A 13,907-nucleotide genomic window follows, 5' to 3' on the forward strand; every position below is an offset into this window, starting at 1 on the left:
CTGATAGACGCTTTCAGGTTTCCCTTGAAAAACGTGTATTTTGTTTGATCAGATGGATAGAAAGCCCAGACACCGGCTCCCTGGGATCAATCTGGGCGAGCAGACAAATTTAATGGCTTGTGATGAACACTGTAACCTCCGCCTCTGGGTTTCGTCTGTGCTCTGGACCCTGGCCTTTTCTGACCCAGATGGGTTTCTTCCCTCTTTGGATAACTTACTACCTTTAATCTGGACACACCATCATACGTTAAAGATCTAGCAGCCCCTCTGTTTTTTATGGTAACTCCAGTTACCCATCTCTGCTCTGATTGTAAGTCAGTCTTAGACTTCAGATCCCAGTAACCTTATTTCCCCACATGGACAGGGAGATTCCCCCCATGTGGATGGGAAACTTGAAATTTCCCAAGAACTGACACCACGCACTGCTCTGTGACCTCAAGTGTAAGGATGGCAAAGCAGAAATGAGGAAAAGGCTATTGTAAAAGCTGTGTGTCTTACACTGCCTTCCCTAGGTGTTAATGGTGTGGTGAGTTGTAAAATTGTCCTCACTGCAAGGGGGTGCAAGCTGATGTGTTTAGGGATAAAGTATCATGATGTGTACAACTTACTTTTAAATGAACCAGACACACACACACAGATATATATATATCTAGATATATATGCAGATATATATATAGATACATATCTATATATATATCTGCATATATATCTAGATATATATCTATCTGCATATATATATGCAGATAAAGCAAACAAGGCAAATGCTAGCAATCGTTCAGTCTAGGTAAAGGGTATGTGAGTGTTCCCTGTACTATTCTATCAATTTTGTAAATATCTTTAAAAATTTTTAACATTAAGGGAAAAGAAGCTGTCACACTTTCCGCATCCTGGACGGCTGTTAGGGAAATGTTCTTTCCCCAGCAAGGCTGGTTCTTGGAAAACCCAGTGGCATCGTCCAGATGAAACTGCTTCAGACTGAGATGTTAAATAAAAACCCATCTTCATTTTGGATGGGGGGGGGGGGTCTTTGTAGAGATGATTTATGGCACTTTCCTCCTTCTGCCTGGGGCCAGGAGACAGGCAAAAGGGACTGCGGGTCTCTGAGCCAGCACGTGAGCTGACCAGTCAAGGGGCAGGCAAGAATGAACACGCGAGAGGGTCAGCAGTGAGTGTGGGGCAGCCTGAAGGGAGAACCCAGAGTGCCAGGGCTGCCAGAACAAAGTACCACAGACCGGGTGGCTTAAACCACAGAAACTTAGTTTTCACAGATCTGGAGGCTGGAAGTCCAAGATCAAGGTGCTGGCAGGGTTGACGTCTGGTGAGCCCGTCCCCTTTGGGTAGCAGGTGGCACATCTTCTCACAGCGTGTTCATGTGGCCTTTCCCCAAATGTGTGCATGCGCAGAGACAGTGAGCTCTCTGGTGCCTTTTCTTAAGAAGACACCAATCCTGGGGCGCCTGGGTGGCTCAGTCGGTTAAGTGTCCTACTTTCGATATCAGCTCAGGTCTTGATCTCAGGGTCATGAGTTCAAGCCCACTGGGTGTGGAGCCTACTTAAAAAAAAAAAGAAAAGAAAAAGAAAAAGAAAAAAGAAGTGGAAAGAAAATCACATTAAATTGGAAATAGTTTAAAAAGAAAAAAAAAAGAAGACACTAATGCTATTGGATCAGAGTCCTGCCCTCATGACCTCATTTAACCTTATTGCCTTAAAATCTCCATCTCCAGGGCGCCTGGGTGGCTCAGTGGGTTAAGCCGCTGCCTTCGGCTCAGGTCATGATCCCAGGTCCTGGGTTCAAGCCCCACATCGGGCTTTCTGCTCAGCAGGGAGCCTGCTTCCTCCTCTCTCTCTGCCTGCCTCTCTGCCTACTTGTGATTTCTCTCTGTCAAATAAATAAATAAAATCTTTAAAAAAAAAAAAATCTCCATCTCCAAATGGGCTACTGGGGGGGGTTAAGGCTTTAAGATATGGCTTTTGAAGGGCACACAAACCTTCAGCCCATAAACACCCATATTGATTTTGCTTCCGTTTTCTGCATTGTAATTCCATTCAATGATCTTCAAGCCCTGAAAAGTTCATTCAACACAAGAGCCTCAGGTTAGCCATTCTTGGAGAGTGGGAGGGAGGCTCCAGGATCCTTCCTTCCCCGAGAAGCAGAAGCGGGCAGGTGGGAGCCCTTGCAGCAAAGGTTGGCGGCTGCAACGTGTCCAGAGGCGGCCAGGGAGAAGCCCTGAGCAGTGGGCCTCTGGAGCAAGCCAGGGGTGAGTCACACTGCTCAGCTGTCCCAGAAGGAGCCTCACAGATAGGGGGAAGAGGCTGGATTTGCTGCCCTGCCCAGGAACGCAGCTCAGGCTGTTTCAGTGGGCAGAGGAAACTTGGAAATAGTCGGGTTATATAAGAGGAGGGACAGATGTTTGCTTTCCATCTCCCCAGTCACTCCAACAAGGGGAAAAGGTGTTATTGGGAAGGTCTTTATCGTGCCAAGCACACGGCTGGCATGTGAAAGCAAGCGGGGGGCAGAGATGGTGGCCTCGGCAACAAGCCCTTGGGAGGGGGCACCCAAACTGCACTGTAGTGGAGAAAAATCTGGAATAACCAGGGGTCAATCCAGGATGCAGTAAATGAGCCCCCGAGGTTGTAGGGGGAGCCACAGAGGAGATGGGGGAGGGCAGAAAGCTCAGTATGGCTGGATGAGACCCCCATCCTCCCAAACACCCCAAACTTGACCTTCAACCAGGCTTGGGATATGCTTGGCCCAGAGAGTTCCAAGGGCAAGCTGGGACCTCGGTATCCCACCGCTGGGGCTGAAGAGAGGCAGAACACTGAGCCGGAACAGGGCCCCATGAGTCCTCCTAACATCCGACATCCCACGACAGGCACAGACTTACTTTCAGGTTTGATCAGAAACGGTTGGTAAGCACTTGAGGTTTCTTAGCACAGGTAGCAATATCTTCAAAAGTCGTTTCCTTCCACTTTTACTAGTGGTTTCTTCACGCCATAGGCTCCCGCGTCCTGTCTCATGCCAATAATTTAGCCACTTTCTTTGCAGCAGCTCCGTTCTCGGGCAATGTAATTTGAGGTTTGACTCACCCTTAAATATATATCGTGTCACTGGATTTATGACAGGAAGAAAAGAGCACAGAACCGGTTAAGGGATCAAAGACAAACTCGTCCATGTTCTCCAGGCGAAAGCAAAAGGGCCAGCGGAGGACCTCCTCTCCCCCCTCCCCCACTCCCCCCCCCCCCCACAGGGTCAAGGCCAGGACCTTCTCTTAATACCCCGCGTGCCGCTAGGCCGGTGCTCTGTGTTGGCAATGCTAAGAGCAGCGGCCCTGTGATTTGCTGCTGTCCCCAGGGAGCTAAATCGCCCGACAACGGCAGCTGATCAGCTTAAAGCTCAGGTTTAAAGAGAGAGAGAGAACGGGCTTTCTGCGATAATGAACTCCAAATGGGTCCACCCCACCCCCATCCCTATCCTCTAGGGTTAATGGCTTAAAGGTAACTGGAGGTTCTAGCCAGAAGGAAAGCTGCCAAGAAAGAGTCCCTCTTCCTAACCTAAGCCTGCGCCCCATTCTTTTAATACATGACTTCCTCCAGCACTTCCTCTAGCTTGGGGGAGAAGGATGCAAATTTGTCTAACCTCTGAAAAACCTTGTGGTGTGCTCCGTGAGTGTTTCAAGCAGAAAGCAAGCGGAGACCAGGGGCCGTTTCCGCCCACGCGCCTCAGCTGGGCCTCCAGAGAACACCCTGTGGTTGGTTGGGACCCTCCCAGCTTCTCCTCCAGATGCTGCTGGAAGAAAGAAAAAAAAAAAAAAAAAAAAAAAAAACCTGGGCAGCATATGTCACAGTCCGGATCCCAGCGGCGGAAGCTCAGGCAGGCAGCCCTGACCGAACCCGAGGCGGCCAGGAGCAGGTGTCCGGCCCCGGGCGCAGGAGTGGGCTTCTGGCCCTGACCTCTCCTCCCCCTGAGTCCCCGAGCCCCTCCCGGCAGCGAGGCCGCAGGGATACGGACGGAGCCGCCAAGCTAAGGTGCGTGGGTGGGAAGCCAGAGATGACTGGGCCTGCGACGGCCGCAAACCTGCTGGTGACTTTATTATGGGCGAAACCGCCTGCCTTGCCCAAGGTCTCTGGTGAAAAAGGAAGCCCTTCATGGCAGTTTTGTCAGCGCTGCGCTATTTATACAGATGGAACTAGAGGCCCGGAGGTCAGAACACACCATATTCTGATCTTGCCATGTTTCAGGACACTGAAATGGTCCCTTTTTAATTACTTGAATATATTAAGAAAGAACCGGCTGGTTCTACTGTAAGAAATTTGACTTCAGCCCATCTTGTTGGGATAGACTCCCTCAGGCCTTCCTTGCCCTGCGGACTGCCCCGGCCCACCCTGAGTGGGGGCCCAGCTGCAGCTACCATATAGGGAGGACCATGGGTGGAGAGACAGCTCAGGAGGTCCTACCAGGCAGGAATGTGCTTCAGGATATGATCTAGGGACCAGCCACCTCAGCATCCCCAAAGAGCAGTAGGAATCCAGATTCTAGTCTGACTAAATTGTACTCTCTGGGAGTGGCATCTCAGAACCCATATTATAAACAGGCCCCCCCAGGTATTTCTTTTCTGTTTTTAAAGATTTTTATTTATTTATTTGTCAGAGAGAGAGAGATCACAAGTAGGCAGAGAGAGAGGGGAAGCAGGCTCTCCCCCGAGCAGAGAGCCCGATGTGGGACTCTATCCCAGGACCCTGAGATCGTGACCTGAGCTGCAGGCAGAGGCTTAACCCACTGAGCCCCCCGGGTGCCCCAGCCCCCCAGGTATTTTTTACACAGTTTTGAATTTGAAAACTGTATCTCTTTCACCGCATTGAGAGTTCACTAAAACTTGTTGAAAATAAACACCAAATAGTTCCTGCTAAGGTATTAACTCCTCCCTCCCTCGAGCAGTGGCATTAAAAACAAAAACCAAAACCAAAAAAACTCTTGGCAATTCCAAAAACTGAAGGTAAGATGGCAGAACCTTGGGTGGGTTGGAGGAGACCTGTCAGTGGCAGCCCTGTCTATAGCCCCTCCAATTGCCACATAGGCCTTCTACATGTAGGCCGGGGATCTCATGGAGAGAGACGCCAGTGGTTCTGAGTGCTAACACTTTGCTCATCAGCCACCACGTACTCACCAGGCACTTTACAAATATTATCTCAATTTTCACCTCAGTGTGTGAGGTACAATCTCCAGTTTCTAGACAGGGAAACTGTCCTCAGAAAGGTTAAGGAATTTGCCTCATCAGGTGGCTATTGATGGTCAGGGTACACATTCAGATCCGGTCATCCATGCCCAACAGCTGTACCCAACAAAATCTATTTCATAAAATCCAAATGGCATCAAAGAATCATGAGCTACCAGGACAGGTAAGAAATCTGGCCTTATCTAGTCCTCATACACTGGTGTGAGCCAATGACCTATAAAGTTGAAGTCCCTTCATGGGCTTTGGCCTGCTTAGTGTCTCCACGAAACTTGAATTAACCAATGTTTAAAACTCTGGATATTTTACATGAAAACCCAGAATTTTCCTCTCTTGAAAAAGCAAAAATTTTATAACTCTGGGCCCCATTCCTGGTTCCAGTAATGGTTCACTGTACCGGTTTTGGAATCTACAGACCTGGGTTTAAGTCTTGGCTCTAGGCCTTGTTGGCTGTATAACCTCGAATCAGTTACTTCCTCCCTCTGAGCTTCCTTCCCTCAACTGGAAAGTAGACCTGGTCATAGTATCTTCCTCACAGGCTTGCAAACATGGGATGGGAGAATGTATGCTCAGTGACAAGCACTTGTGCTTGTTGAATATCCATTTATATAAGCTTAGGGCAACAGGCTTTAGCAACACATGTAGTACATGACGTCGCCAAGACTCACACCCAGATTCCGGATTCCAGTCCCCAAGCTGCTTCCACTGCATCATTGTACCGTGCACACCCCCACTCCCGCCACTCCCTGTGACACCCAAGTCATCATGCGGGCAATGAACACTCATGTTTTCCAGATGTCTTAGCACTCATTCTGCCTCAAGAAACCAAGTGGTCCCTGTGTAAAGAACACTAAATTGAGATTCAGATTGTGTCTCAACTGGTTTACTGACCTCAAGCAAGTCCCTTCTCCTCACGGGGCCTCAGTTTCTTCATCTTTAAGATGGGAAGTATTTGTGTTGTGAGCTCAATCGTGTTCCCCTCAAATTCACATGCTGAAGGTTTGGCCCCCAGGACTTCAGAATGTAAGGGTATTTGAAGGGAAGGTCTTTAAAGAGGTGACTGAGTAACAATGAGGCCTTCAGGGTAGGGCCTTAATCCAGTGTGACTAATGTCTTATAAGGGAAAGAGACTCCAGGGGCACATGCACGCAGAGGACAGCCATCTGCAAACTGAAGAGAGAGGCCTCAGAGGAAACCAACCCTGTCGGGACCTTGATCTTGGACTTCAGCCTCCAGAACCATAAGAAAATAAGTTTTTGGTGTTTAAGCCACCCTGTCTGTGGTATCTTGTTATGACGGCCCCCGCCAACTAATACAATACAGAAGAATCATCGAGAAGCCTGGTACGTAGTAGGCGTCTGACAAGGGTTAGCACTTGCCTTTCCCCGGGTGGAGCTGAGGACGTGGGATCTCCCTGACAGAGACTTGTCTTGCGTGTGGAGGCTGCCTTCTCTGCTGACAGTCTGCCTGCCAGGCAGCCTGGAATGTGCATGTGGTCTGGCCAGAACACCCTCCGCCTTGGACAAGGCCAGAAAGATACCGATGGATGTGTCAATTCTCATTCAAGCCACCACCTTCCTGCCTGTACTTGTGATGACAACAAACCCTTTCTGCATTTCAGCCTCTTTCTTAACGTGCCTCGGTCTTTAAATACCAGTTCCATCTTCATGACTTCTCTCGAGATGAGTTCATGACATCTGGGGGGCTACTTGGGCGGGTTGGTAAAATGCCACTCCAAGTAGAGCGGCTTACTCGTAGCACACATTCAGTTTTTCACACCCCTCATATGCTGATTTTGCTAATTCTAGGGCATCTCCCTTTCCATGTCTGACTGCCCTGACCTATTCTTGGCCTTGTCTCCATGGTCTCTTGTAATTCATAGGTGCCTTCCCTGATCTTTTGAAGTTTATCTGAACCTCTAGGAGATGAAGAGGGTGGGGAGAAAAGACCTCTTTATATTTTTTCTTGCCATCACTCTATATCCTTACCTACCTCTGTCACAAAGCAGATATTCATTCAGGTCCCCAAATCTGTACAATACTCCTCAAAAAGCAATAGACATTAACTTTTCTTCGTTCTGGGAATGGGATCCAATCATTTATTGTAGGTAACCCCCATGACTCAGTATCACCATTGTATGATGTCATTTTGTGTTATTTTGAACAATTAGAAGACTTCGTTTAATTTAAAAAAAAAAAAAAGCCACGGATGAGTTCCATGATACAGAACGCTCTGTCTACCAGTGATGGAGCAGTTGAACAGAATAGATTTCAAGACTTGGTATAAATAATAAGAATGTAAGTTATCGCATTGATTTTTATATTAATTATACCTTGAAATTATAATATTTTTCAATGTACTGGGTAAAATAAAACGTATTCAACTAGTGTCACTCAGGTCTTTTTACTTTGTAAATTTGACTTCTAGAACATTTTAAATGCCATATGCACCTCACATTCTGTTGCTATTGGAAGGTGCTGGCAAAGACAAAAATTGAAGGCATCAGAATATTTTTAAGGGACTTGCTCTTTGTTCCGTGGAGAGTCAGAATGAAAACCAATGGCTGAGAGTCTGGGCGTGGCTCTCCTGCTAGAGGTGGTTAATTCCATGGAATGACAAGGGCGCCATTTGGCTTGGCTCTTTGAAAACATCTCCCCAACACCAAGATCTTCAGCCATCACTTTGTGGGGGAAGTCAGAAGATGAACAGAAAGCCATAATCCTCTGTGAGTCTTAAAGGGTAAACTGAATGACCTAAGAATTTTCCATCCCTGATGTCTAGAGCAGTCATAAGAGAATTCTGTACTCCCACTACCGCATCAGAACACTTATGACTAAGAAAGATAGTGAGAGGTTCACATGACAAATATTTTCATTCTGTTATCTCTTCTTTACCAGCCACAGTTGAAGTCACCCAACAAATCCCCAAATGATGTCACCTAGGATACTGAAAGGATCATTATTTCACATAGGGACCTAGGTATGCATTGCATCTAAGGAAAAGTATGAGGCAACGAATGATAGGTCATCTCAACTGATTTTGTCTCTGTTTTTTTTTCTTTTTTTTAAATGTATTTTTTTTTTTTTTTTGAGAGAGAGCATGGGGGTGGGAGAGAGGCAGAGGGAGAAGCAAACTCCCAATGGAGCAGGGAGTCCAGTGCCGGTTCTTGATCCCAGGACCCCAGGATCATGACCTGAGCCAAAGACAGACCCTTAGCTGACTGAGGCCCCCAGGAGCCCCTTGTCTCTGCTCTGAGGAGGGGAAGACCACCCATTTAGACAGCCAGCATCCAGCATGGTGAACTTCACTGTTTGGGCACCGAGCTCTCAGCAGAGATGTCCTCCTTCCCCCCAGATCTTGGCCGTGCCCTTAAACCCTCAACCCAGCCCGAGCCATTCAGGAAAGACCCCTGACTCACCCACCCACAGAGTCTAAAATACCTTCCTTATCTTGGGGTCACTGCGATACAGGCAGCAACCTTGCTTGAAGAAAAAAATAAACAGGTCTCAGAACAGCCTGAAGAGCTATCGGTTCACAGGAAACTCGTTAGGTTCTTTCCAGGACTTATTTATTCTTACTTTACATATGACTATAACAAAGCAATTTATTAGTTTCACAAGAAATGAGGGGGAAGAAGATTAAAAAAAAAAACTAGGAAGTACTTCCAAATAGACTCTGAAAAAGAGGTCACAACTCGAGAAAGGGAAAGATGATGAAAAGTACTTGAAAATTCAAAAGCACAGCCGCAGAGAGCTGGTTGACCACACTTCTGTGAGTTGATAACGGGGTGCTCGTAACACCAAAGTAAAAGAACTTCATGATAATCCAGTCCATCGCATCTAAAAGTTATTATTCGGGGCGCCTGGGTGGCTCAGTGGGTTAAGCCGCTGCCTTCGGCTCAGGTCATGATCTCAGGGTCCTGGGATCGAGTCCCGCATCGGGCTCTCTGCTCAGCAGGGAGCCTGCTCCCCCCTCTCTCTCTGCCTGCCTCTCTGCCTGCTTGTGATCTCTGTCTGTCAAATAAATAAATAAAATCTTAAAAAAAAAAAAATAAAAGTTATTATTCGGATTCATGAGCCGGAGGCATTCATGGATGGCTATCACTGGTTCCGTGCTTTCTGCTTTCAAAGGCTCAAAGACATGTGACATTCAGAAATGTTTTTGGTGAATTTTCCTTAAATGTGGACTCCTTTGCAAGAGATGAGCTTTGGTTCATGCCCCCAGAGGTCCCCGACTAAAGAAGGTCTGGAGGACAAAGAGTCCCGACAATGTGCCTGGAACATATGCCCCTGTCGCCTCGGGGCAGAAGCCAGTTGACTCAGCCCCGGGAAGGAGGCCCCTGACAGCCGTCCCTGCACCCAGAGCATGTCACTCACTCAGTGGCCACGTGGGCCAGCATCCTGGCTGGCACAGGCCATGCTCAGCGCGTACAGCACTCTCGCTTCTCCCCAGCAGATGGGCCAACCCTCAGGGAAAGGAAGCTCTTCGGGAGATCCTCCTGTCTTCGTTCTTCCCAAATGGGCTTTGCTATAAAAAGCAAATGGAACAGCCATTGTTCCTTTCCTCCACGAAGCTGGCAGACTGACATCCTGCTTGATGCGAAAGCTCCCGGATGTTTGCTGCCTACCTGCTGATGCCCACTACGGCTTGAAGAGGTAGGAAAGGACGTACCCTCCGCCAGGAAACAGAACATGTCCTAAGTTCCAAGACTTCCTTTTTCATGGGATCCTTTTATCTTATCTTATTTTATTTTACTTTTTATTGAAATGTAGGTGACATATAATATTAGTTTCAGCACATCATTTGGCAAATATATACATTATTCTCTGCTCACAAGTACGGTGACCATCTGTCACCGGACAAAGATATGACAATATTTTGGACTCTCTTCCCTAGACTGTACTTTTCATCTCTGTCACTTATTTATTTTATAACATTCCCTTTCCCCGTTCCCCCACCCACTTCCTCTCTGGCAGCCACTAGTTTGCTCTCTGTAGTTATTTATGCTTCTCTTTTTTTCTTTTTTGATGAATAGATCAAGAAGATGTGGTGTATATACATGACTGGATCTTACTCAGCCCTAAGAAAGAATAAAATTGTGTCATTCCAAATGACGTGGATGGACCTAGAGGGTATTAGACTAAGTGAAATAAGTCAGACAGAGAAAGACAAATAAGTACCATACAATTTCACTTGTATGTGGAATCTTTTTTTTTTTAAGATTTTATTTATTTATTTGACAGAGAGAGAGAGATCACAAGTAGGCAGAGAGGCAGGCAGAGAGAGGAAGGGAAGCAGGCTCCCCACTGAGCAAAGAACCCCACTCGGGGCTCAATCTCAGGACCCTGGGATCATGACCTGAGCCGAAGGCAGAGGCTTAACCCACTGAGCCACCCAGGCGCCCCTTTGTATGTGGAATCTTAACAACAAAAAGAATAAACAACAACAACAAGAGCGAAATAGACTTGTCGGGTCCTTGTTTTTCAGCGGTGTATCATACGCAGCAGAAAAGAGATTTCTTCTTAACTCTGGCCTGGAGGGGTGCTCCCCTGGCTTTACAGATAGGCGTAGGGTCACAATCTGTGGAGATCCTAAAACACTGGCCCTTAAATTTTCCTCTCCCTATGAAAGTGTGTGACATTTCTCAGCGAAAGACTTACTTCAGTGTTTTCAGGAGTCCTTCTAAAATGCCAAGTAGTCAAGAAGGAGACCCTGTGGGATGCCTGAGGTGTTAATTAACTTGATTGTGTTAAATCTTTCACAATGTGTACATGAATTAAATCATAATGTACCCTTTATACATACAATTTTGTCAGTGAGACCTTAATAAAGCTGGGAAAACTGGAATAGAATAGGTAGTCACCTATGCCAATGTCAAAGAGAACATATAAAATACTTTCTAAAAAGACCGCTGAGGGAAAGACCAGAGATATTCTGAACACCTACAAAGCAAGGCTCTGGGGGGGGGGGGGAGATAAAAAGGAAGTAAAACATCACCTGTCCTCAGGTAGCTTTTAGTCTCCACAGAGAAGAGAAAAAGTGGGGAGAAGAGAGAGAAAGAGAAGGAGCGGGAAGGGAAACCGGAAGAGAGAGAGAGACAGGGAAGGGAGGTGACCTGTATGTCTCCTATCATAGCATTTCTCATCCTGTCATAAATTGCTTGTATCCTCCCTCTCCCCTTACCATGTGCCATTGAGGATCTACATTTGAAGCTTCTATCTCATATTACTTTTTATTTATTTTGTCTTATTTTTTAAAAAATTTTTTTATTCTTTCCATTTTTACTGAACTCTTAACATTTATCAACAGGCCCTGGAAAAGCTGTGATAATCCCAAGGGACTCACAGGGTTAATCCTTCTGGAAGAGTCTCTCTGAGATTTCTTGGTCCCAAGATAAGTCGGTGCTGGCTGAGGCTGTGGAGCGGGCCAGTGCCACCTGTCCTGGGAAGCCGAGATCTCTCCCTTCACACTCTCCTGCCATCCTAGGAGCACCATGAACCACGGATCTCTCCGGCTGATGTAATTAATAATGTCCAGCATCAACTCAAACAGCCAATTCATGATGCTCGGGAACCTGAAGGGAGAGATCCAGCATTTCCAGTAAACCTCAGGGGAGCTCCAGACACAAGGCTCGGAGGACAGACAGTCCTGCAAAAGTGAATCCCAGAAGGAAAACTACACCAAAAGGCCAGAATTATTCAACAGGATTTACTCTGCATCTTGCAGAGTGAAGGCTAGAATGGGCATGTTAGTCACTAGTTTCTGAGGAGCCCTTGGGTCATTTCGTACTTACTAGTTCTCTAAACCATTACTAAACCCGGGGGTCTTTGAGGTTTCCAACGTCAGCTCTCACATTAAGATTTTCAGAATGAAACCTCAGTATGTGTTTCCTGAACGGCTTCTCTCTACATGGCCAAGTGGACTTATTCTCAGAAAAGGAGAGCCGCTTCTGGTAAATAAAGGACCGAAACAGGAAGTGAGCCCGTGACAATGGCGCAGCGAGTGGGGATGGCGTGGAAGGATGAGGAAGGTTCTATGGGGGTGCGGCTCGTGCTCCTCCAGCAGAGCTCCGCCACGGCAGGGTCTTCCCCCCAATCAGCCCCCCAGCTGTGAGAGCAGAGTCCTGGATAAAGCCCCTGGCTAGTATCCCCGGCATGGCAGGAGCTCATTCCCAGACTTGTGCCCTCTGCCCGATGCTGCAGCTTTGACCCAGCTAACAGGGGGGGCGGGGCAAATTGTACTCGATTCCTATGGCTTCTGGGACAAATGAGTGCAAACTTAGGGGTGTCAACCATACGAGTTATTATTTCACAGTTCCAGAGGTCAGAAGTCGGGTGCAGGTCTCACCAGCCCAAAATCAAGGTGCCAGTCAGTCTGTGCTCCTTCCAGAGGCTCTAGGGGAGAATCAGCTCCTTACCTTTTCCAGCTTCCAGAAGCCACCTACACCCCTTGGCTCATGGCCCCTTCCTCTATCTTCCAAGCCAGCAAAGGCCAATTGAGTTCTTCTCCCATGGAACCACTTCCGCTTTTCTCCTCCACTTGTAAGGACCTTGTGTTGACACAGGCTCCTCCCGGATGATCCAGAATTTAAGGTCAACTGATGAACAATCTTAATTCCATCTGCAATTTTAATTCTCTTTTGTGGTGTCATGTAACACTCACAGATGTTGGGCCATAGATCGGGGGGGGGGGGAATTATTCAGCCTATCACACAAGCAAAGCAAAATGAAAAGGGTATAAAATGGGCAAAACTGGGGCACCTGGTTGGCTCAGTTGGTTAAGCACCCTACTCTTTGTGTCACTTATGTCATGATCTCAGGTTTCTGGGATGGAGCCCCACAAAGGGCTCCTTGCTCAGCTCAGAGTCTGCTTGTCCCTCTCCCTCTGTTCCTCCTCCTGCTCACACAGGATCTCAATCTCTGTCTCTAAAGTCAATCTATCTTTTTAAAAATGGGCAAAACTTGTCCTCTAGGGGAACACATGCGAAAATATCTTGAAAACACCAGGAAACAAATGTGCAGTAAGAGGTCAAAAGGAAAGAAACAAAGTACAACATGAATTCATTGTGAATCAGAGGAGGTCATGAGTGAAATCAGAGCAAAATAAAGCATCCCACCAGACTTCTGATCTCTAAGACCTGGTGGGAACCTTATGAAGCCAAGGTTGGCATGACTTCGTGTTCATACAGTAGTTTGTGGTCCAACATTTTCACGGTCAAACATTTTGACGCAGCTGTTGAAGATACGAGAAGATGTAAGCCAGTAGTAAGCAAGCTGTCATTCATTGCAACATTTCCCATCACCTTTCAAAGTGTCCATGACTTTCACATTATTCGCCTGATTCCCACCCGCACTCTCTCCAGCTCTGAGTCACTGGTGAAAAGAACTGTTGACAGCTCAGGAGGCAAAGTTCTTACATGCCCCTGTAAAAACACGCTGGGTTTTTTTTTTGTTTGTTTTTGGTTTTTTTTTGGCAAGAGCCTGCATGTAACAAATTGAATCCCCATTACCTTATGTGTTGAACTCCATGTTGAAAATCTGTGCGTCTTTGAGACCCAAGGCCTGATCCCTCATTTCATCTCTCAGCAACCTATTGAGGTAGGGAGTACTGCTGTCCCCATTTGGCAGACAAGAATAATTCAAGTTCCAGGAGAGCTGAGCTGGAGTCCGGGCCTTTT

General features: G+C 47.0%; 1 long non-coding RNA gene across 1 annotated transcript; it reads right to left on the bottom strand.

Annotated features, from left to right (window-relative positions):
- Window positions 1–720: 720 nt before the first annotated feature.
- LOC125091725 (uncharacterized) lies at window positions 721–3,815 on the bottom strand. Its single transcript, XR_007124738.1, has 3 exons — window positions 3,637–3,815; window positions 2,885–3,107; window positions 721–1,551 (listed from the first exon to the last, which is right to left on the bottom strand). It is a non-coding gene; the product is annotated as an uncharacterized LOC125091725 (long non-coding RNA).
- Between the last annotated feature and the right edge of the window lie 10,092 nt (window positions 3,816–13,907).

The sequence above is a fragment of the Lutra lutra genome, chromosome 2, assembly GCF_902655055.1.
Source record: "Lutra lutra chromosome 2, mLutLut1.2, whole genome shotgun sequence".
Lineage (NCBI taxonomy): Eukaryota > Metazoa > Chordata > Mammalia > Carnivora > Mustelidae > Lutra > Lutra lutra.